The sequence below is a fragment of the Culex pipiens genome, chromosome 3 (genome assembly GCF_016801865.2).
Source record: "Culex pipiens pallens isolate TS chromosome 3, TS_CPP_V2, whole genome shotgun sequence".
NCBI classification, from domain to species: domain Eukaryota; kingdom Metazoa; phylum Arthropoda; class Insecta; order Diptera; family Culicidae; genus Culex; species Culex pipiens.
The window spans coordinates 178,547,343-178,571,648 of record NC_068939.1 but is presented as its reverse complement, the minus strand read 5'-3'; the positions used below and the strand labels follow the sequence as shown (position 1 = coordinate 178,571,648).

General features: G+C 37.4%; 1 protein-coding gene across 1 annotated transcript in view; it reads right to left on the bottom strand.

Annotated features, from left to right (window-relative positions):
• Positions 1–24,076, bottom strand: part of LOC120432355 (ABC transporter G family member 20) — a 50,043-nt gene extending 25,967 nt beyond the window's left edge. Inside the window, exons 1-2 of the mRNA XM_039597544.2 lie at positions 23,923–24,076; positions 23,276–23,428 (exon numbers count right to left, since the gene is read on the bottom strand). The gene's annotated coding sequence lies outside the window, so the exon portion shown is untranslated. The remainder of the gene's footprint in view (positions 1–23,275; positions 23,429–23,922) is intronic.
• Positions 24,077–24,306: the final 230 nt, after the last annotated feature.

Here is a 24,306-nt window from a genome sequence, read left to right as displayed (position 1 = left end):
TTCAAAAGATCACAATTTTTCCAAAAATTCATAAACTTGGCAGATTTTTTACAATACTTCTCTATGGCCTAAAAGTTGTGGGTTTTTGTAACCTACAACATATCAAATAATCAAAAAAAAAAAGTTTTTGTGAATAAAAGCTAATTGAAAATTCGGCTAAATTTATTTTCCGTGTGCACCTATAACTTTGCCGAAGACACCAAATTGATCAGAAAAATTAGTCAAAAGTAAATAGTGGTTTGAATATTTACGTATCATTTTTGTATGGACAACTGCCAACATTGTACGGAGACTTGTATGGGTGACATGGTTGAAATAGGTGGATTTCGTAGAGAATTTTCGTTACTCGGTGCACCAGGATCTTGTTGATGTACATCGACGCAACACGAGGAAAAACATTTTTAACATTTAGCTTCGATCTAAATATCCTGCCTCGATGATCGTTCCAGGAAAATTTATAAAAAAGGCAGTTGCAGCCTTTTGATATTGTATCAAAATTTCAAGCTCATCCATGCGTCACAATATTTGAAACCTGGTTGTGGAACGCTCTCCGACGCAGACTCACTCTTCAACGTGCGGTGAAAATTTCGTTTCGTAATGTTGGACTGGATGCACACATCGCACACATTATTGCCAAACCGATGCACATTTCATTTTACCAGGCTCACACATTCACACACTTTTGCTAGTTATTCATAATTTGAGGAGACAAGCTCGTTAAAATTTCCACTGGGGTGCAACTCAGCATTGCACACACACCATAATTACTATACTTCTGGTGTCCACACAATGTACGCTTTTCCGGAAACTGTTTCCAGGTTCTTCAGGTCAGTGTACCTATTTTGGACCTAATTTCGACCTATCGTGTGTTTCGACACTTTCGGCCAGTCCAAAACAGGCAACTTTCCCCTTCTACATCTTTGTCCCATTCTCGGAAGTCCGTGCTCGTTTCTAACGTTTTTTGAGCGACCATAATACACCTGGATGTGACCAACCCAAAAATGAAAAGAAGCCAGAGTGGCTAACGAGCGTACACACAGTCAGTGTTGCAATTAGAACTTGCCACGTTGGTGTGTGTGTGTGTGCGTTTTGGACCTCGCAACCCCGACATTAAGTCTCATTACAGTTACTCTGGCGGAAAATGTAATTTTTCGGGGGAGCATTTTCCTGCATTTTGCGTTTCTGTGCGGAAAGTATGAAGCCACATTGTGCAAGTGCAGCGGAAAATGGAACTTTCTTGTCCAATTAGGGACGCGAAGGGGAGTATGAATGAGAATGCTTGTTGAAACAAAATTGAAGCCTATGTTCTTTTGGTTAATTTGATGCCTTTTCTCGAGAGTTACGGTCCTCAAAACCAGTAATTTCTCAAGTGTAACACAAATAGCGTGATATTAAACTTTAATTTCCATTAACCGTGACTGCAGGACTGCGTCGCCGAGCGGTGCAACACCTGAGAGGTGATGTTCACCAACCTGCTGCGCCGCTGCATTACAAAACATCTCCCTCATAAAGTAAATCGTTGCCCACACCTCCTTCAACGCGGTAGCAGTCGCAACTGGTTACCTGTGTTCACACCGTTCATGTTTAATTCAAATCCTATTAAATTTGTGCATTTCTTCTCCGTGGCACGGCTCCGTGCTGCTCCACAACATAATTTGCTCAAACCGCACTTCTCAGGGCGGCTGCAATTTCGCCCAGCCCAAATCGGCAGAGTGCAATGAAGCGCTTTTCTTGCGGCAGGCGGCTCTGCCTGGTGGGCCACTCCGGATCTCGTCACTCATGAATATAGAACTCATTCCGATGAGTGGTGGTGGAGGAATGGGGTGGGGTATGCAAAGCAGCAATTTCTTCCCCCACTCGCAACGCTCGTTTCCAGGTTTGAGGTACTCGACGTTTATCCAAAACAAACAAACGAGCAGAAGCTTTGGTTGGATATAGGGTAAGGTAGCCAGAAATTGTCCTGGTTAGTACCTTCCTAGAAAACCAACTTAAATTAACAAATTGAATTTAGTTTTTTTTCTGAACCAATTTCTATTGAAGCTGTTTATTGCATGCCATAAAATGTTCAGTGTTGAATTTAGGGTATTTTACCCCATTTCACCGGTTGCAACCTGAAAGCAGTAGTTCCAGCGCTGGTAAAACAATGCATAAACATGCACTCGGAAAGTCTACAGTCGCTAGTTGGTCTTTTAAATCTCACCTCGATAGTTTGACAGTGATTTCTATTATTGCCGCTTTCAAGACTAATGAAATGGTATACGTAATAATGCATCTGGAATTTTGTTTTATAGTTTTTGTAAGATTGATGTTATGACAGAATCTCATGTAAGAAAAACTACACAAATATATCTGTTTTATGTTTCGAATATTTGATAAAAAATATTTCCATCTACAATGTATAAAAAATTACTGTCTTCATGTTGATGAAACAGCTAATTTTTTGGTAGGATTAGCTTAAACTTTTTTTATATTTTTTTTAAAGGATAAAATAGCAAAACCATGATTTCTTATTTGCTGATCTAAACATTGACAGCCGAAATAAAAATAAAAGCAAAAATGCCGGCCAAAAATCACAATTTGTGTACTTTTTACCGAAAAAATAGGATTTGAGATGTTTTTTTGCAACTTTGTCGTAGTCAAACCTTTTTTTCCTGTATTTATAAAATGCAATTTACCTCGAATAAATAATTGAAATTTTATTTTTTTCGATGTTGGTATCAAACTATCGGAAATCTTGGTGCATTATGACATCAGTAAAACAGTGTTTTTTAAGAAAATAATCAAAATTTTCCCAAAACCAAGTGGCCTAATGGCCTGACAAAAAATACGGGTCTAATTATTTTGGCCAAGAAATCCCCACAAAAATTGTGAACCCGATGAAAAAACTTTTTTTTTACGGCTTGTGCCCTTTTCAAATGGAATTGCTGTATTAGTAATAAACAAACGGGTATTGAATGTTCGAGATTTTTTCATACAATTCGATAGTTATACAACAATTTTTTGGAAATGCTCAAAATCTCACAAAACAACGTGTTTTCGAAAATAAATCAACATTTAAGTTTTTTTTAAATATGTATTTCGTAAATTTGATGATCGTAAATTTTTCATAAATATCGAGTCATATTTTTTGTATTACTCAAAATATTCACAAATACTTAAACCTTTTTAACGCAATATTGGTGTCATACTTTCGGAGTTCATGTATTTTAAGTATTTTTAGTGTTTTAAGTATTTCAAGTATTTTAAGGTTTTTTTTTAAAGTATTTTGAGTATTTTGAGGATTTTAAGTATTTTAAGTACATTAAGTATTGCAAGTATTTTAGGTTTTTAAAAATATTTTTATTATTTTAAGTATTTTAAATATTTTAAGTAGTTTAAGTATTTTAAGTATTTTAAGTATTTTAAGTATTTTAAGTATTTTATGTATTTTATGTATTTTAAGTATTTTATGTATTTTAAGTATTTTAAGTATTTTAAGTATTTTGAGTATTTTTAGTATTTTTAGTATTTTAAGTATTTTAAGTATTTTAAGTATTTTAAATATTTTAAGTATTTGAAATATTTTTAGTATTTTAAGTATTTTAAAAATTTTAAGTATTTTAAGTATTTTAAGTTTTTTAAGTATTTTAAGTATTTTAAGTATTTTAAGTGTTTTATGTATTTTAAGTATTTTAAGTATTTTAAGTATTTTAAGTATTTTAAGTATTTTAAGTATTTTAAGTATTTTAATCATTTTAAGTTTTTGAAGTATTTTAAGTATTTTAAGTATTTTAAGTATTTTAAGTATTTTATGTATTTTATGTATTTTAAGTATTTTATGTATTTTAAGTATTTTAAGTATTTTAAGTATTTTGAGTATTTTTAGTATTTTTAGTATTTTAAGTATTTTAAGTATTTTAAGTATTTTAAATATTTTAAGTATTTGAAATATTTTTAGTATTTTAAGTATTTTAAAATTTTTAAGTATTTTATGTATTTTATGTATTTTAAGTATTTTATGTATTTTAAGTATTTTAAGTATTTTGAGTATTTTTAGTATTTTTAGTATTTTTAGTATTTTAAGTATTTTAAGTATTTTAAGTATTTTAAGTATTTTAAATATTTTAAGTATTTGAAATATTTTTAGTATTTTAAGTATTTTAAAAATTTTAAGTATTTTAAGTATTTTAAGTTTTTTAAGTATTTTAAGTATTTTAAGTATTTTAAGTATTTTATGTATTTTAAGTATTTTAAGTATTTTAAGTATTTTAAGTATTTTAAGTATTTTAAGTATTTTAAGTATTTTAAGTATTTTAAGTATTTTAAGTATTTTAAGTATTTTAAGTATTTTAATCATTTTAAGTTTTTGAAGTATTTTAAGTATTTTAAGTATTTTAAGTATTTTAAGTTTTTTAAGTATTTTAAGTATTTTAAGTATTTTAAGTATTTTAAGTATTTTAAGTATTTTAAGTTTTTTAAGTATTTTAAGTATTTTAAGTATTTTAAGTATTTTAAGTATTTTAAGTATTTTAAGTATTTTAAGTATTTTAAGTATTTTAAGTATTTTAAGTATTTTAAGTATTTTAAGTATTTTAAGTATTTTAAGTATTTTAAGTATTTTAAGTATTTTAAGTATTTTAAGTATTTTGAGTATTTTAAGTATTTTAAGTATTTTAAGTATTTTAAGTATTTTAAGTATTTTAAGTATTTTAAGTATTTTAAGTATTTTAAGTATTTTTTATGTTTTTTAAGTTTTTTTAGTATTTTAAGTATTTTAAGTATTTTAAGTATTTTAAGTATTTTAGGTACTTTAAATATTTTAAGTATTTTAAGTATTTTAAGTATTTGAAGTATTTGAAGTATTTGAAGTATTTGAAGTATTTGATGTATTTGAAGTATTTGAAGTATTGTAATTATTTTAAGTATTTTAAGTATTTTAAGTATTTTAAGTATTTTAGGTATTTTAAGTATTTTAAGTATTTTAAGTATTTTAAGTATTTTAAGGTTTTTTAAAGTATTTTAAGTATTTTAAGTATTTCAAATATTTTAAGTATTTTAAGTATTTTAAGTTTTTTAAGGATTTTTAGTTTTTTAAGTATTTTAAGTATTTGAAGTTTTTTATGTATTTTAAGTATTTTAAGTATTTTAAGTATTTGAAGTATTTGAAGTATTTTAAGTATTTTAAGTATTTTAAGTATTTGAAGTATTTGAAGTATTTTAAGAATTTTATGTTTTGACGTAGTTGAATTAAGTTGAGTATTTTAGAGTTACATCAATTATACATCAATTATATTGCCCAATTTTGCATAAATGTTTCATATACAAAAAACAGCAAGCTGAGAATAACACCTGGCAAGTATGTCCCCATATAAAGCTTTGTGTAATATTTTCGCGATAATCCTCCAGATTTCTTAAAAAACCCCTGAATTTGTTTTTATGTTTAAAAAAAGTATTTTGAATACTGTTTTTGTTTTTATTGTTTCTTTAGAATAATTTTATTAATGGAATAATTTGAAAAATTATCTTCATTTTTACACAAGGAAATTATTGCCACTGGTTGCTTTTCTTTCACTTTTGCATTGCAGTGTAGTAAGTGCCGGGGAATTTCGGAGTTGCAGAGCGCAAACTGTACCTTTTGTGAGTTTGTCTGTAGCCCGGTAGGTACCTGTTTGTTGCATTATTCTGCTCGTATTTCTCCGTTTCCGACTGCTGCACAATGCAATACACCCGGTATATGCACAACACTGTATTGAAGCAGTGCTTGTGAGTGTGTATGTGTCTGAAAAAGGCAGCTGCAGTTAGTGCGGCAATTGCACAGAAAAGAAAGAATAGCTAGTTCTCACTGAAACCGGATTCCCGTTGGCCATTTGGGAGAGTGATACATGTTTTTTGTTGTTGTTGCTTTGGGTTCTAGAAGGTGTTGCAAAGTAACACTATTTTGCTGCTATTTTTGTTGGTTTATGGATATCAGGATTTCAAAGCATGTTGAATGTGAGTTGTGTACTTTGGAATTGTTTCAAAATGAGTGGGTATCCTAATTGGCCTAGATAAATTGAGCAAGTTGAAAAATAATGTACACGGAAAAACTTGAAATTGATGCAATTTTAACGTAAAACGAACAATTTTGTCTGATTGTTTTGGAATCAAGCCGTCTGCTCCAAAAATAGCTAAATCGTTCAACAACAATGGATATCGATCAATTTGGGAGCCTCTACAAACGTACGCCAATCGAATCGATTCCAATGAGGAAGTGAAACAAATGAACCTAATTAGCCTACCAGCTAGGGGGGTCTGCTCTTCAGAAGCACCCAAGAACGCAGAAGAGTTTAAACTTCTAAGTTACCTCTCGCGCAAGAAACACAACGAACCTCAGAAAACTGACAATAGAAATCGAAGGCTCCGCCGGTAATTACTTGAACATCGCACTTACGAACCCCAAAGGCAAAGCTTGAAGCAAGGCAGCCAGGGGAGCTCAACCAGAACTCATCACACCGGCTCAACACTGCCGGCTCGAGTGAGAAGTGTTGCAATCGAAACCAGCAACAGCTCGCTCAGTGACGCCAATGTCTTCTAGGAGACCTTCAGAGGCTGCTGCTGCTGCTGTTGAGGTTCGCGGCGTTCAAGTTCATGATTCACGTATACGGACACGTCTCTCCACAGATTGCAATTGCCGGTGTTCGCTCGAACTCGTGCAAATAATGCAGGCTGAACGGGTGTGTGTGTGTGGATTTGCCTGCTCGTGTGTAGGAAAATTTATTTCGCTATTAATGGTCAGTACTTTTCCGGGCGAGCAGAACAAATCCGCATGCCCAGCTCATCATCAATTGGATAGCCCCACAGGGTCGAGACCCATGCAAGGTGATTTCCATTGAATTGTCGTTGCGCCGTACAGCCATTTATCGATGTGGGGAAGGCTTTTTATTCCCGAGCCCTTTTGCTCTTTCACCTTAAGCAAGGTGACGCACTCAATTACTCATGATCATTGTGTACAGATTGTAACGAGTAAAACGATACTAAGTTACTGGCGACTGACACTGTAGGTTTCTTGTAGAGTGCAACAGAAGATCATAAACTCAAAAGGAAGACCTCTAAATACGGTCGTTTTGTCACTGTACAACGTGTATATCTCATTCCCCAGAATTCAAATCTTCAAATCTTCAAATCTCCAAATCTTAAAATCTTCAAATCTTCAAATCTTCAAACCTTCAAATCTTCAAATCTTCAAATCTTAAAATCTTAAAATCTTAAAATCTTAAAATCTTAAAATCTTAAAATCTTAAAATCTTAAAATCTTAAAATCTTAAAATCTTAAAATCTTAAAATCTTAAAATCTTCAAATCTTCAAATCTTCAAATCTTCAAATCTTCAAATCTTCAAATCTTCAAATCTTCAAATCTTCAAATCTTCAAATCTTCAAATCTTTGTAACCAGTGTGTCTGTAGTGTTCGATATCGGTGTGACTCGTCGCGTATTTGTGTAAATGTAGTGCCAAGAGATGTTCGTGGTTGTCGACGGAAAGCTACCAGGACGTCTCCCAGAACGACCAGTCCCACGCAGTGCGTTGTTGCCGCTAGCCACCACCAGATGTCGTCGTGGAAAACATCGCACGAGAGATCAGCAGGGGGTGGCGAAAGAGGGCGAAAAGAGAGGAAAGTTGGCGGGTATCGGATCAGGGGGGTTCAGGACGAAGTGGCCAGGATTGCGCCATCATTAAGTCCGGTGTTGTACGACGAAGGAGGCTGTCGTCAATCGCAGCCGAAACCGAAGGCCAGTGTCCCGGAGTTGGACCAGCGGCCGCAGTGAACCTGACCGTGTCAGGAAGTGCCCGGAACCGTGCTACGTTCCGCGGACAGCGAAGAGCAGGAGCTGCTCGAGATTTGGACATCCCAGGTAGGATGATATCCCCCACAACAACCCCCCTAGTGAACCTTGATCCCGACCGCCATCGCTCTAACGCCATCTTTAAATCCCTCTTGCCCCAGGACCTCTCGGGGTTTACCCATAGTTTCCCCGTGAAACCCCGTTGGTTTCTGCCCTGGCCTTGCCATATCCGGCCCAGCAGACCAACCCTGAAACCACCAATCGTCAACCCGTTGGTCGGTGCGTCGCCAAGCCGCCACGTAACCTCCGTGTCCCAAACCCGGACAATCCCGACGGAGGCGCTGCCTCGTCGAAGCCTGCAGCACCGTTACACGCGCAGGAAGGACACGGACGGCTGGCGATAGGTCCGAGAAGCAGCAGCAGAAGTCGGAGGGTCCATCCGACGACCGAGAAGCCACCCCCGTTGACGTATTGCAGGAGGAGCTCAACGGTCATCCGGACGGAACAACGACGACCGCAGTGCAGATCGGGGCCCCGCAGCAGATCATCGGTGCACAAGGAAGTAGGAAGAAGGATCGTGTGAGGTAGGATCTAGGAAGTAAGGAAGTGGGAAGGGAGACGTGTTAGCGAGGAGTTAGGAAGTGTGCCCAATAAACCGTCGACGGAACCCCGAGAAATAAACGTAGTTTCCTTAGACGACTGCGAGTGTTTTCTTGGCCTAGCTTAACTTCGAGCGTCATGCCGATCCTGGGTTTTTAAGGAGAGTCCCATCGGTATCTGGCTCTACCCATACTGGAAGCACAGCTCAGCAACCTCAAGTTGTTATATCTTCAAATCTTCAAATCTTCAAATCTTCAAATCTTCAAATCTTCAAATCTTCAAATCTTCAAATCTTCAAATCTTCAAATCTTCAAATCTTCAAATCTTCAAATCTTCAAATCTTCAAATCTTCAAATCTTCAAATCTTCAAATCTTCAAATCTTCAAATCTTCAAAATTTCAAATCTTCAAATCTTCAAATCTTCAAATCTTCAAATCTTCAAATCTTTAAATCTTCAAATCTTCAAATCTTCAAATCTTCAAATTCTGTCCACTGGCCTGTTACATTGTTGGAAATGTTAATTGATTTGCATCAAAATGAATACTTCTGCGTACAATGTGCATCGAGCTAAGATTGATCACGCTAAAGTTGTCCATCTGTGTGCGATCAAATCAGAAGATAAACTCGCTTGAAGAAAGTCAAACCCGTTTCTAGTTCAGTGTATCACAAAACAGCAACGTCATTGTGCGCCGTCTAGACCATCAGCGCGCTGATACTAAATATCGTACAAAACGGGTTTTCATTCCAACTAAAGTCAATAAACGAAGGGAAAATGTGTAAAATTTGTGAATTTAAATAAATTCCGTCTCGTCAGCTGAGCTAACGGTTCACGTACGAGGGGAACGTGCTACGCGATGTTTAGAGACTATCTCGAGCCAATACAAGGTTAAATTGGTTCAAGTGTTCTGTTTTCAACCACAGTTCAACACATGACTCATCGTAAGTGTAACCAGACGCTTTTTGTTTAACTGTCAAATTGAAAGTCACCCAAATTTTCGGTGGCCATTACGTGCGGCTACTCATTATCTACCCCTTTTTTGCGCACTCACTTACGCGCGCGGCTCCCACCAAGAATAATGCTTCCTCAAATGATGCTAATTAACCGAGTACGTAGACACACTGAAGAACTCGCTGCTCCAAACTCATCATCGTCATTGCCGACACTTTTTACTGCGCGGAACACAATTGCCTTCAATATTCCAAAAAGAAATCCCGTCCGCTATACCCAAACCGGTCGAAAAAAAAACTTCTTTTTTGGGCAAACAAATTGAAGATCAAGGTATTGAAGTGTGGCACCGTTCAGTATCGATCCTCGACAGGTGGCACTCCTTTCTTTACCTTCAAATTGACGTTGTCATGCTGGATGTACGTCACTGTTCAAGATGGTCATTTTTTTTAACACTTTTTACCTCGAGTCCCAAGAAACCGGTAGTGACTCCCCTTACAGTACCGACTTTCTGCAATTGACCGACCCCGTCGTAGATTCCACCGAGGGGCTTCAAATCATCGCCGTTGACGTCAGACGTCGTTCCCGGCGTTCAAACTTGGCGGCTGATCGCGCGGATCATTAGCCAATATGATGGGGCGTAATTTTCCTCCACTCTTAATGACGTTTTCTCAGCTAATGGTCGTCTAGAAGCAGCTAAACTGGGGAGGAAAAAGTCCGATCAGATTTGAACCTCGCGCTTCCAGAAAAGGCTGCGCCACGTGAAATTGGAGATCGTTAGGGGGGGCTAACGATGAAAGATCATGTGCAAATCGGGGTCAATGACTAGGTTAGGTGTATTAATTTTATAAATGGACATAATCAATAGAACATTTATCAATTATTATGAATCCTCAGTGAAACCAGAATAAGAATCAAATCGTTTATTTTCTAATAAGAACACAATTACTTAATCTCACCCCATGAATCAGTAACTTTTCATTTCCCTTACCAACAGAATATTGAACCTCACCTAGCAGGGTGCAGTCAGTTTTTAAAATCACAATCAATTAGCGCATTGCAAACGCAGTAATTAGTGCGGAAGTCCCACGCCTGGGCCCGGTGATAATGCACTTTTCCCATTCTGGAACTGCAGCTCCGACCGCCATTACCGGATGCCATTTCAGCAAACATTCCCTATCAGATCGAACCGAGTAATTTCACTGTGTTTTCCCCCCGCCCATCCACGAGTCACGATACTTCCTCCGACATAGAACCCGAACCAGCACTGCACACCCCGGAGACGGCCAATTAGGAAAAGCAGTTAGTTGAACAAATTGTGCATTTTTCGATGCAAGCACAGACACAGCGCGGCTTAGACTGCGACCGGAGATCGAGAATATTTGTTCTAATTAGCTCCTCCCCCCCTCCAACCCTCGTCGCTCGATATTCTGACAGTTCAGCGGAAAAGCTCCCTCTAATCGCTTCATAATAACTCCAGGGAGCTGGAAAATTAAACGCGGGTTAAAGTGCCCCTTCCGAACTCGTACTACAATCAACAGTTGCTCCTCCAGCAGTACGGAACCTCAGCCACGTCTAATCACGAACTTACTTTGGGAAGGCTCCACTTTCGATATTGCTCCCAAATCGCGTATGATGTTAACACGCACTGCTGCGTTGCGATACAACATGCAATTAGTGCCGCAGAGCAGCTTCCGAAAATGTGCGGGGGGTGCATTAGAGTTGCAGCGTGTGCCCCCCTGTTGCCTTGTTAAAAGCAGTGTTTTTGGCTTGTAATTTTCACCTCATCACTGTCAGTTTTGGATTTAACAAGCGCACCTACACTGAATCGCAGAAATAGACATTGATCATGATGAGGGATCTGCAAGGTTATTAAATTATATTTAATGAATCTTCAATAGATTGGTTCAGTTTTGAATTTTTGACGTCCATCGCAGATCCGAATTACTCGTATTTTGACAATTTTTTTAAGTTTGTTAAAAAAATAAAATATCAAAAATAGATTTTTGGTCCTTGTGTACAGAAATCTAGGAATAGGCAAATTTCTGCAAAAGGATAAAATATCATCAAAAAGGCCACCACGCTAAACTTCCACCGTATTCCGTTAGAGATATCAGCTTCCCCAGCAGCAGCAGCAGCAGCAGCATCCGCCCTGTTACTCCTCGACGATGAACTTTGAGGTCGAGTACCACTCAGTGTGCTGGAGAAGAGCACTCCTTCAGCGTCGTAAGCTGCTGGGTTGTGCATATGAGTACGCTAGTACGTCGTGCACCACATTTCAGTACAAGTGTGCAACGCCTGTATGAACCGCAATACTTTAGTCTGCGAGCATCAACCGACTCACAGGACTTCTTCTGCACATCACTGACTGCCTCAGAACGAAGCCTGAGGCCATACTGCACTTTTCTTCACACCCACTTCAACGATGTTGCGAGCCATTCAAGCACGGCACTGTTTAACCCAATTAGTAAGGTTATCGCGAGATGCGCTACCGTTGACTATGCCGACTTCGAGTTTGACTCGACACAGGTCTGGTTTTAATTAAAACTTAGTATTGAGGTAATTTCAAGTCAGTCTTCCTTCAAGGTTTACAGTACCCTTTTGTAGGTACTCATTTCATAGTTGGCGTTATGCAACGCAATCTATTTAAATGTGCAGTAAATAAAGCCACTCCTCACAATGCGGCGAAGGTCTTCCGATGTGCAGTAAAGCCACCCAACGGCCCGCGGATGCACTCTTTTTTTCGGTAACGCCTGACTGCAGCTTCGCAGCTGTTGCACTGAATGCCACTGTTTAAGCCGGTACCGCTATTGTTTTTGTGCAAAACAAAAAAACGAAGTGCCGATTAATAAGCTGGCTCACAAATTGTGTTTTCACATGGCTGACCACACGCCCAGTGCTGAAGACCGTATACCAGCAACTGGCCAATTGCGCTCAACACATTAGAAGGTTTAGTACCCCCTAGTCAACACCACACACCACATGCAGCAATAAATATTTTACGATACCAATCGCGCCACCCGATAAAGTTTGATTGGTTCGATAAGGAGCGAAGCGCAACAGGAGCCTCGAACGTACTACGGCGCAGAATTGGGGGTCATTATCCGGGGGGGTCATCCAGCAAATCGGTTCCCATAAATGCTGTTGTTTTTCTCACTCACTAGGACAAAAGTGAAAGGAACACGCGGGATTCGTCAGTGAAGATCGTACGAAGACGAAGAGGTGACGTTTACAACCGACCTTCACATTGAACTCAGTGCGTTGCATCAGTTTGGAGGGCAGTTCAAGTTCAACGTCCAGCTCGTGGCAATAAATAAGTTTTTAATGTACACAATAAATTTTCATGAATTATTTCATTTATTCATGACATACAAATTTTCACGACCCGGGACCCGTGGTGTAGGGGTAAGCGTGGTTGCCTCTCACCCAGTCGGCCTGGGTTTGATCCCAGAAGGTCCCGGTGGCATTGTTCGAGACGAGATTTGTCTGATCACGCCCTCCGTCGGACGGGAAGAAAATGTGCAGGAGTCGTCTCCCTGGGTCCTGTATCGGTGGAGTCGCTGGTAGGCAGTTGGACTAACAATCCAAAGGTCGTCAGTTCGAATCCCGGAGTGGATGGAAGCTAAGGTGTAAAAAGAGGTTTGCAATTGCCTCAACAATCAAGCCTTCGAACACTTAGTTTCGAGTAGGAATCTCACAATCGAGAACGCCAAGGCAATGCTGTAGAGCGAATAATTTGATTTGAAATTTTCACGAGGTATATTTGTTTGATCGTAATCATGAAATTTTAATCATAAAATCATGAATATTGTTCACGACTTTTTACGTGCATTGCATGAAATCATGCAAATTATTTAGGTTTACGAGTGTAATCGGTCATGAAAGTCATGAATATTTATTCAAAGCTCCTGGATTACACGTGCCCAATTTTCTTATTGCGAATATCCCGGGAAACTTTTGAAAAAGTCATAAAATCTATGAGCAGTTCTCTACGGAATCGGTATTTTTTCTTCAATTTTAATTTTTGTATTTTTTAATCCGGCGAAACTTTTTTGGTGCCTTCGGTATGCCCAAAAAAGTCATTTTGCAGCATTATTTTGGCCATACCTAATTTTCCATACAAATTTGGCAGCTGTCCGTACAAATTCAAAAATCTATATCTTTTGAAGGAATTTTTTGATCGATTTGGTGTCTCGGCAAATTTGTAGGTATGAATATGGACTACACTGAAAAAAATGATACACGGTAAAATTTTTTTGATGATTTTTAATTTCACTTTTTATCACTAAAACTTGATTTGCAAAAAAAACACTATTTTTAATTTTTTGATATGTTTTAGAGGACATCAAATGCCAACTTTTCAGCAATTTCCAGAATAGCATAGCATAGCATAGCATAACGGGTCTGCACCACGCTATAGGGGGTGCCACAATGGTCAATTCAATATTCTTAGACAATTTGATTGCTGCCCGGTACATCCAAAAATATCTAAGACTTTTCAGCAATTTCCAGAATGGGCAAAAAATATTATGATTTTTAGAATCATACAATTTTTTTCAAAAAATCAAAAAATTGGTCGCAAAAATTTTTCAACTTAATTTTTCGATGTAAAATTGATTTTGCACACAAAAAATACTCTAGTGAAATTTAGATAGAGTGCACCTGGGTGCAGAATTGTTGTTCGCAAAGCGGCCTCAATTTAGAACTGTCAAAGTGGAACCAATTTACTGTTTGAAAAATGATGCCAAGAAGTGGCAAGTATTGTAATCGATCTATTATTTATTTTGTCAGGAATAAAACAAGTCGAGGACGTCGAGCTTTTGAGTCAGTCTTAAGAAAAGAGACGAAATCGAGATTGCCATAATTCGTCGCTAACATTTCCATAAGCGCTATGTCTCACTCAAAACCTATGTTTACGGATTGTTTACGATGAATTATCGGTAACAGTGAATGGAACCTGCCAAATAACATTGAATAATCTTACTCCTGTATTATCACTGCGCTTCAAAGATACATACTCTCATAACTTCCATTCGGTTGCTCTTCTGATTCACAGAATTCCCCCACTTCTGACGCAATATTTCATCACGTTGAAAACAAAGAAGGACTCTTTTAACCGCCCATCGTTTAGTCTACGAACAAAAAAAGCACGAAGAACTTATGTTTTCAGCGAAAACTTAAATATCATTAGATCCAAAATGTTTTAAAACGAGTCACTTCAGCAGCAAAAAATATGTCACGCTTGAGCTTGAACAAAGCCTTCTACTTTGTTTATGTTTACAGCTGTAGTGCAGTTGTATTAGTGAGGAGCAGTAAGGATCATTCGGAAATCACGTTACGCATTCTGTCTTTTCAGCACCCAGGAGTGCACCGTTATCAAGTTAAAACCATTTTTAGGTAAATTTTTTGAAAATAGTCGCAGTTTATCATTTTTTAAAATTAGTGCCCATGTTTGCCCACATTTGAAAAAAATAATTTTGAAAAGTTGAGAAAATTCTCTATATTTTGCTTTTTCGGACTTTGTTGATACGACCCTTAGTTGCTGAGATATTGCCATGCAAAGGTTTAAAACCAAGAAAGTTGATGTTTTCTAAGTCTCACCCAAACAACCCACCAGTTTCTAATGTCGATATCTCAGCAACTAATGGTTCGATTTACAATGTTAAAATATAAAACATTCGTGAAATTTTTCGATCTTTTCGAAAAAAAATATTTAAAAAAAATTAAATCAAGACTAACATATCAAAAGGGCGAAATATTAAATGTTTGGTCTTTTTGAAATATTAGTCTTGATTCAAAATTCATGAAAATATTTTTTTCAAAAAGATCGGAAAATTTCACGAATGTTTCATGTTTTAACATTGTAAATTGGACCATTTGTTGCTGAGATATCGACATTAGAAAATAATGGGTTGTTTGGGTGAGACTTTGCAAAAAAAATACAAATTTGCTATGCAAAGATTTTGAATTCGACTAAATAATATCAGGATTACTCGAAATGCTCATTTTCTAGTTAAAAGAAGGTTTGCAATAAAATATTCCAGCCGTTTCTCACCCACGTGGTCGCTGTCTGACATATGGCGTCGCGGTGTTCATCAAGCTTTCATAGCATGCTAAGGAAAATATTATGCTTTTTGAGGGAAAACCGTTGATTCCGGAGACATCGGATTGTTTGCCGATGCGCCAGGTCTAGGGACAACGAATCCATATGCTCTCTTCGGGAAAAGTGTTCTCCAGACCATTCCCCATAGACCTGACCATACCAAAAGTTGGCGCGTGATTTTTCCAGACCTGTAGGAGCGTTTGAACAAAAAGTTCCAATTTCCCATAGTAATTCCCATGTAAACTTTAACCGTGATGCGCGCAGCCAGTTTTCAACCAAATGAGCTAATATTTGGCATGAGAGTCCCTATGGGCATGCCCTACAAGGGGAACCATACTAAAACTTGATCCGAGAACTTTTTGAAAAACGTACCCACCCTAGTATATATTTTTTAAGGTTAAAATTATTAATCTACGTAAAAGATACACAGTATTTTCAAAAATGTATAAAGTTAATTAGACAATTGTAAAGTACTAGGCATTTTGCGGATCTGTAAACTAAAATTTTAACAGTGTTCTCTTTTAAGCCAAATGAATATTGATATATGCTGAATAAATGTTTTTAGGCGTCATCCATAACGTTGTCACGCTCTAGAGGGCGTACTTTATGGATGAAGCCTCTCTTACCAATTACAAAGTAGTGAACTGTTCATCTATTTCCACAACAAAATTAGAATATCAAGACAAAAATATGTTTTTTTTTTTAAATTGGGCACGGGACAAAATATAAAAAAATCCCGGGATTCAAAAATTCTCGGTTTTGGAAAAATATCTGGAATTTTGTTCCGGAAATTCTCAGGTGGACGTATAAGGAATACGTAAACGGTTCGTATTGAATTCCGTTTCAGAATCTGATTGAGTTGACTTGGTGAGATAACAATCGAGTTCAGCGACCCAAATATGAATATTCAATTTCGAGTGATTGATTAATACATTTCACAACTCCACATTTTTGAAGTTGATGTCAGTAAACGCCTCATTTTCGTCAAAGTATGATAGATTTGGGCTCCCTAAACACGCTCCAATAAACAGAATTGAATTTTATGGAATTCTTTGCAAATATATAAAATTATAAATTTAGGTATAAAACCTATGGAATCATGTTAAACAACCGTCCGGGTACTTAGCCTGATGGTTAAGCGATCTGCCTTCCAAAGCAGACGATCAGGGATCGAATCCCGCCCGGTCACCTCGTCACCGATTTTTCGGTGGCAACTAGACCCCCTTGCTCCCTCTGGGAGCACCAGAACCCCGGTAATTAATTACCAAAACACACACGCACGCCGCTCCCCCCGCTAGAACCAGATAGTGGTGGTTGAGTGCAAACAGGACGGGAAGATGACCAACCAACCACACCACAACGCGTGAAGGAAGGAAGGAAGACTCTTCCAAGAAGACCCCCCTGGAGATCATCATCATCCATCATGAACAAGAACAATAGATCTCGAGATCTATAAATAGACGCACGGCTCCGTGATGGCAAGGCCGATTGAGCCAGTTAGGGTATAGGTTAAGATAGAGGACAAAGAATAATAAAAAAAAAAATGTTAAACAACCGTGCGTTCCCTCATATAAGCAACCATGCGCACCCCCTTATTCTTGCTACCCCCATACATAAACGTGGGTGCGCATGGTTGCTCAAGATAATTCCCTAGAATTTGTTCTCAAATTTATAATTTTATTTATTGGCAGGGAATCCACTAAAATTTAATGCTGTCAATTGGAGCGTGTTTGTGGAGCCGAAATCTTTCATACCTTGACAAAACTGAGGCGTTTACTGACATCAACTTCAAAAATGTTAAGTTGTGTTATCAACAGAATATTCTAAATATTACATCGCCGCTGTATTGCACATCATCTTGGATGACATTTTTCCAGAGCATTTTAGAGCCTTTTAGGTTTGAGTTGAAAGACTTAAATAAGATACCCATTTGTTATGATTCGCAAATAATTTTTGTGAGGATTTATCGAATCTGGAGTGGAAAATCCACAGGAGACGGTCGAGAGTAAAAGGCCTTGAAGTGGTCTGGGAGGATAATAATATTCTAGAGGGGAAATTTTTTGAAAATAAAATAAATAAATTGCAGGACTTTACTTAAAATCTGATAGCATATTCCTCTCAGACGAGTGCTGCGCTTGACACCATCATTTTAAAGGGTTGTTTCATGAATACGGGTTGCGACTTTAGCTGAACACGGTTACATATCAAGCAACAGCAGTCCTTTTGATGATTCATTTGGTCATCCTTGGTTGCACACCTTAACTACTAATGCTTATAAACATTCAATCACAATCTATCATGTTGTTACGTTCAAGTGGATCGATTCACGAACGATGATGTGCAAAAATGATATCCTTGAACTGGTTTCCACACTTTGCAACCCTGCGTTGTACAGAAAACCCCACACCCGTTTCAAAGAAATGCCTTCGCTCCAACCCAGGTCGAAACTAATCATCATCTCACTCTTCACAGGAAGAAACGCAAATTCACGTGGCCGGTTTCAGGCGCGTCGGATTGCAAGTGTTTGATCACACTTTCTGCGCAAATATACGGGCTCAAGTGCAAGCAAGCACTGTGATGGCTGTAATTGATGAATTCACGAGAATGTTTGTCTGTTATTAGCGTCACGCCTGCGACACTGTAAGTGCCACCTTCTGAGGATGACCCCACCCCTGTGGCCGGTGAAGGTCGCGACCGGGATGCATCGTGTTGCGGGGTTATTACTTACAGCAGTGATTCTCAACGGTTAGTTAGAGAATTGTTGATTTTTTTTTGTAATTTGAAATGATTTTTTAAATAAAATATTTCAATTTCGAAACCCTAAAAATAAACGACTAAAGAAATTCCTAAATTTTGTTTGCTATAAATTTCTAATCTTAGATCGAAGTTCTGCGCCGAAGGTAAAATTTCCATTTCTCTTCTGGTGTCGTTGACCTTCGTGGCCACCAAGCCCTTATCCCTAACCGGACTGGTCACCTTCGTGTCAGTCGGTTCTACACACAACGTACGAAACTGGTTTTACCCTTAACTGGACGGAGAGGAGTGAACTCGTCATCGTGTTCTATACGTGGAACCGGCGATGATCGGCTATAGAACTGATTCTGCGACGGGGAATTCTGTAACTTGAAATTCTGCCACCGCCACCGCGTAGGAGGATGTAAGCAGACAGGAAAATTCCATACCTTACATCGCGAAACCCTGCGGGGAAGGTTGAACCAGATCGGTAATCGAGAGCGGTTCCGTCGCGATCAACAACAACTACCTACTCGAGCCTCGTAAAGCTTGTTTCAATGTCAGACGTTCGACAAAGGGCCAATGTCACACCGTTTGAATATTAATAGTGTGACTGATCTTGAACTCCGCGGACCTGATCCGGGCCTAGCCCAAGCCCAGCCAAGTACGAGTTTCGCCTGGTCGTATGCGACAAGTTTTGGGCAAACAGTACGATCATCCAAGGCAAATATTGGCTCCAACGATTCACGTGTGTGTTTGCTGGTTATGTGACGAACGAGCAAGTAATGTCAAAATCCATCGAAAAACAAATCAAGCGAATTTGATCTGGCCGGAGAAACCGACGTCTACGACGACGACGCCGGGGCAAACAACCTGAATAAGGAAGCAAATTAGTGGTACCATTGCCACGGCCAGCAAGCTCTGCTGCTGCGGCGATGCGGTTTACTTGGTAAATCAAGCGACCCGAGCGTAGCAGTAGGAGCAACGCGGAGTTACAGCTCTCAACTCTATTTGCGGTGAACCGGTCTTTTGGATGAGGCCGGCTGCCGACTGTTGACGAATGATGCTCGTAGCGCCACGCTGAAGATGGAACATTCTTACGATAAGATTCCAGGTTTACACCGAAACTTTAATTTACAGTTGAGTTTGCCAAATCAAATCATCTTAACTTCACTGATTTCAAACAGATATCGGCAAAATCTTCCATCAAAGGCGCAGTTCATCGTGGGGAGAATTGTTGTTCGACGGCAAACGGTTCTCCACGCGAGTAAGTAAACTTATAAATATTGAACGACTCAGTGCAAATATTACACAAGAACCGGTAGTAGGAGCAACGGTACCAGAGTCGTTGCAGCATGAACTTGCTAACAGTGGGAATAAGTTGTAAATCGTTGAAGCGTGCGAGTCGAGTCGGGTTGATTAACGAAGGGAAGTCTGTTAGGAATTCAGCAGTTAGAGTGATCAGCGCTTCGAAAGTACTAGAGAACTTCATTTGCCTCGTCAAGTAGTTGATGGGGATCGTCATATTCTGTAAATGTTTGAGCGACAAAAGTTTGCACAGTTAGATAAATACGGCTTTTGTTCAAAAGTTATTTGTGAAAAAAATAACTTAATCCACCTATGTGGTTGGTGCCTTCCTCACTCTTTACACACAGTGGGTGACATGATGGGACACATACATTTGAACACAAATTTCACCTATTTTTTTTAGATCCGGAATAAAAAATACACAAATATCACTGCAGTGGTCATAACTTGAGCCAGGGTTGCCAGATCATCAATGTTTTGGACAAATTGGAAAGGTCTTTCAATTACCTAACCAACGATGGATCGGATAATGGTTCCGGACATAATTTGTACACATTTAAGTGAGATCCGGCTTTAAACAACTACATAAATATCACTTAAGTGGTCATAACTCGAGACAGGGTTGCCAGATCATCAATGTTTTGGACTCGTTGGAAAGGTCTTTCAATTACCTAACCAGCGATATGTCGGTTGAAAGATCCGGACATAGTTTACATACATTTAGGTACATACATCCGGCTTCAAAAAGATGCACAAATATCACATAAGTGGTAATAACTCCAGACAGGGTTGCCAGATTATCAATGTTTTGGGCTCGTTAGAAAGGGACGATGGTCGGTTCATAGATCCGGACATAGTTTACATACAATTAGGTGAAATTCGAATATTTCTGAAAACACATTTTTATACATAACTTTTGAACTACGTATCGAAATTTCAAACAATTCAATAGCAACATAATCGACTAAGAATCAAATTCTGAGCAAATGTCTGTGTTTCAATTAGTTGTTAAAAAGTTATGAAAAACAACAAAGATGGTGTCTGTATTTGCTTGACAAAAAGTCTGCAATGTTTTGAATACGCAATAATTCTCTTTCTGACGAAATTGCTAAAGTGAGAGGAATGACTTCAACATAATAAAAAAAAATCGAATCAAATTGAAAACAAACATTGAAATATTGAAAGACAAAGATTTTGAATGTCTTGGGCATAGATTAGAAACAGACATGATATCTGATAGGAATACTTTTCATGAGGTTTTAAATATATTATGACCTGAAATAATTAGATTTATGCGAAAAATAAATAAAATGTGAAATTCAGAATAAAGGAGTTCGATTATTTCCTCCTGAAATTTCAAATTGAATGTAAACCAAAACAAAGTTTTAACATACACTTTGTTAAAACTATGTTTTGGTTACACGCTTTACTGAAGATGTGAAATAACGTCATATTTTTGGTAACGTGTTTTCCAACTTGAAAATGTTATGTTATGATTAATGATGATAATTATTTCCTATTTTTTAGTTTCTTCCAACATAACAAATCTAATTGATAGTTATTCGAAGGTTTGTATGAAACTTCGGTTAATCGAATCAAGAACAAAAAGAGGTACATCGGCTTTGATCTTCAGTTTTCATAGCGGTGAATTGGCCGTGCAAATTAGGGCGCGGACTTAGTAAGCTAGATATAACTATCGCCGGTTTGATATCTTTTTGGGATTACAGATATTTTTCCTAGCGTCTGCTAGATGCAAATTTACACATTATTAGAGGTACAATTAAACCATTTTTCTGGCATAGAAGATTTACCCCTTTTTAGATGTAATTTCATCATGATTTTTTTACTGTATTTGACTATTATTTAATTGTTAGGTATAATGTTGAAAGAAATTAAAAGAGTCAAGCTTGGTTTATTCAAGATTAAATGAATAGTTTTATTATACCTTCGAAGTCACCTTTTAGGAGCATTTCACATTTTATTGTATGATGTCCTGTTTAATTTTTAGGGTATTTGATTATTTGGGTACCCGGGCAGACGGTAATAACAAAATTCATGCCATTTCAATAACAAATACTGTTAAAATAACAACCCTTTGCATAAGGGTATAATAACAGTTTATGTTATCATAACAAAATTTGTTATTGGTCTGATATTGGTTGAAATCAAAAACACCTTTGGAATAACATTTCTTGCTATGGAAGAATATCTCCAAATGTTATCGGGATGATCGGATTAGTTGTTAAAATAACAAAAAATAATAAAAAGATTTGTTCGAAGAATAACTAAAAATGTTATTAGTCTGTAAATCCAATAACAAAAAAATCATAACGACGAATAACAAATCATGTTATAAATAACATATAATGTTGTTGGCCTAGTATTTTCAAATAACAAAAAATGTTATTCCCAAGTTAATTCCGTCTGCTCGGGTAGTGGGTTTGTTTTCTGTTTTGATTTTGAATAACATTTTGAAGATTTAGTTACAGATTCAATTATTTTTGCCTTTTGATTTTAAATTTAGTTAGTGAAAAGTTAGATGAAAACTTTAAACATATTTTTACTGGGAAAAATGTCGCAGAAAAGTTATTTTAATTTTTGGCAAATCTTGCTTTAATATGAAATTCAATAAATTGTACAAAGATAAAACAGTAGCAAATCAGCGAAAACTGTTTTGCAATGTTAGCCGAGCATTAAAAAAACAGTTCAATATATTACAATACGCATGTGTGAAGATTTTTATGAGTTTTAGTGAAAAAAATATAAAATAAACGTAAATAGTAGTTTTCTGTAGTTTCTGTAAGTTTAACATAAGATTTTCAAAGTTATTTAAAAAAATCACGCTACGCTGAATTTCCGTGAAATTTGGTGTTTTGAAATTAAGGTCCCGTGAAATTTGCTATTTTTGAGCGTGAAAAATCACTAAGCCTAGAAATGAGATACATTTTACGATTAAAAAAAATTTGCATGGATCGGTTACAGAAATAAATGTTGATACATTTTTTTATATGATTGTATTTAATGTTCTGTGATCTATTAGCAGCTACTTAATTGTAATTTTTGTATTTTTTTTTTAACTTTTTACCTAAAATTGCGAAATTAATATGATTTTTCTCAGCATTGATTGATTAAAATTTGTAGCTAGACAAAATGTGATTGAAATGTGTAGCAAACTAAAAATATCTTGGACAATTTCCATACAAATATTTTTGTATGGAGCGTGGACAATCCCCCCCCCCTTCAAAGGTGTGCACATGGTGTATGGATGCTTGGAAAAATTACACTCCACACAGTAAAAAGTTCAATTTTGGAAGGTTGAAAAATTTGATGTTTAAAATAAAAAACATGTTATATTTTTATCAAAATTAAAAACAAACATTGAAACATTGAAAGATAATTTTTTTGAAAAAAATATATAATAAATGTAATTAACCTTATTTTTAATTTAATTTTACCTTTATTTATGTGAAACATGTGAAAATGCACAAAAGAATAAATTTCCAAATTTGCACATTGATTTAACACAAAAAAATAAACATTCCTCAAAGTAATGTTACCATGATTTTATTTACTGGCATTGAAAACATTCAATGGAAATAAATTTGACACACATTGATGAAATATAACAAAAAAAAAAAATAATACATCCATCAAATGCCCCCAGCTGGTTGTTATCCAAGATGGTGTGTGATAATGGCTTTAATCGAGAAACACCGCACGAAGTTGAAAACGCACCACGCGCGGTGGCAGCAAAGACCTGAACGGCCGCTGGCGACGAACCTTACCTGTAAATCGTGAGATGAGCCGCTTCGCTTCGATCAGCTGCTGCTCCGGTTATCGGCACAACAAACTCACTTTCTTCGCGCACAATCAATAAAGACCGACCTGATTGGGGTGGATTCACTGTTTGATTTTTTTTCTCTTTATTTTGAACAAAACTGAAATTTGGGAAGAAAAAAAAGTGGGGAAGATGATTGATACTGGAAACAAATTTCACTTGCACGGGTATGGTAATTTTATTCAATGACAATGTTTGGTCCTGACATTTGGGCAAAACCGTAAGAGTCACTTGAAGTTGTTGGAACTGGCAATTCACGCGTCTCTTCAAGTGCGCGGGAGCCTTGGAATCGGCGTGCGATCACGCACGCAGGTTAGTGTACGCAACTTTTTTCTACTTCGAAGAACAACCAGTTCAATTAGCTTCGTTGCTTCCTGCTGACCTGACCGGGGGTTGATTACTCAACAACACTTGCGATTTCTGCTCTGCTATTGCAGCTGGTAAAGGGAGCGAATGTTCATGTTTTTTTTCCTCGAGACGCGGAAATTGCTAATCAATTACGAGGCAGCGCGATCTACTGCACTTGGCATTCGTGCGTACAAGGTGTCTGATATAGACTCTCAAAAATTACACTTGCTTCAAATTTTCACTCACATTTGAAATATTCTCAAACGACGAACTTCACCAACTCTTCACCGTAGTCAACACAATCAATCAGAACCTTAACAAAAGAACTTCTCAACCAGAATGTCCCGACGAACCGCGAAACGAGCTGAACCGATCGCTTCAGAATCTCACAGCGGACTGACGAGTCGCGGCCCGTGGGGTTTGCGAAATAATACGCGCTCGCGAATCAAATCCGAGCCGCCGCAAAAGCTCGTACACGGAAAGCTCCTCCGACACCTGCTTGTGGTTGGTGTAAACGATCGACGATTTCAATGGGGTGGGGGAGGAAGGGAGACGAAGTTCGGAAGATGGCATCGCGATGATCGGCCTGAACTTTCCTGACGCGAGCGGAGATCCCCAGTTGTGTTGTGT